Source organism: Ananas comosus, linkage group 20, assembly GCF_001540865.1.
Source record: "Ananas comosus cultivar F153 linkage group 20, ASM154086v1, whole genome shotgun sequence".
Lineage (NCBI taxonomy): Eukaryota > Viridiplantae > Streptophyta > Magnoliopsida > Poales > Bromeliaceae > Ananas > Ananas comosus.
The window spans coordinates 365,585-367,216 of NC_033640.1; positions in this window are offsets into that span (position 1 = coordinate 365,585).

A 1,632-nucleotide genomic window follows, 5' to 3' on the forward strand; every position below is an offset into this window, starting at 1 on the left:
TATATATAATATTATATATATATATATATATAATTGAGCTCCTAATGTTTTAAAAGTACTAAGTTATTGGTGTTTGTAGATTTTTAGCCATTGGATTAAGAGATATGCGGTTAGGATGATGTGGGCCCTTTAGGGTTGAGTAGCTCCTAATGTTTTAAAAGTACCAAGTTATTGGTGCTTGTAGATTTTTAGCCATTGGATTAAGAAATATGCGGTTAGGATGATGTGGGCCCCCTAGGGTTGAGTGGATGGTTGGTTGAATAGTATAATCTAATGGTTGAAAATGATCCGAGAAGTAAATCTAACGGTAAAAAATTTACAAGCACCAAGTGTTTGGTACTTTTACAAGCATCATAACTGGACTATATATATATTTGTTTTCAAAAGTTTGAAATGTCTAGGTTCGATATTTTTGATAGATCCAAGATGTGAACTTAACTAAATGAGAAGAACTTTAATAACACTAGGAGTCCGACTAGACGCGAATTTAGGACATCCTGCTCTGATATCATATTTAACTAGTGAAATACCCGCGCGATGCTGCGGATATAAAAATATTTTTATAATAAATTTTACTTTTTTTAATATTTTTATATAGTTTTATAAGTCTAATTATTAATTAAATAAAAATTATATAAAAATAATTTAATAGTTAAATATATTTAAATAAAAGTCATTAAAATTGATATATGCGCAAAGTAAATTTATACAACAATTTATTTTATAAAGATACATATGAAAATGATTTGAAATAAATCTATCAAAATAATTTTAAAAAATCAATAAATAGAAGGAAAATAAAATTATAAAAGAAATTGTTTAATAAAATTAATTATATATAAACATAAATACACTATATTTCTAAAATTTTACTCCTGAAATTTAAATATTATATTTTTTTATACAACGATATTTTACATGATTTAAATTACATCTATCAGATTAGATTTTATTGCGCGATTTATTATGCGTATTATTAATAAAATTTGGAATTTAAAATATAAAATATAAAATTAAAATTTAAAAATTTTAAAATTTGAAAGTATCAAAATTTTAAAATTTGATATCAAAATTTAATTACTAATAAGCTGTTATACAATTTATTAATAAAATTAATTTTATATATATATATATATATATATATATATATATATATATATATATATATAATATAATACTATTACTCTATTACCTATATGTAATTCCCAATGTTTATTGCTACGTGGCAAGTTCTTCTTCACCTCACTAGATGTGACTCTTTTTCTTCCTTCACCACAATTTTCAATATGCATTTTAACGATCCCACTAACCAAACTTTCAATTGTGTATCAATTGTATCGTTTCTATCTACAATTATTCATAATGATCATTCTCTTCCCTCCATTATATTTCAATTAATGACAACGGTCCAGTACCTAACTTCCAATTAATATATTTAAATGGTCATTACCATCTAAATCCTAATCATCTTATCTCTAACTATTCATCATGGCTTTTCCTTTCTTCCACCGGACTTTCAATTCTTTATCTTCAATCTTATTGATCAATTCTCTATCTCTCATCTTTTGCTATACACTATCACCTCTTCCCCCCCCCTCTCTCTCTCTCTCTCTCTCTCTCTCTCTCTCTCAT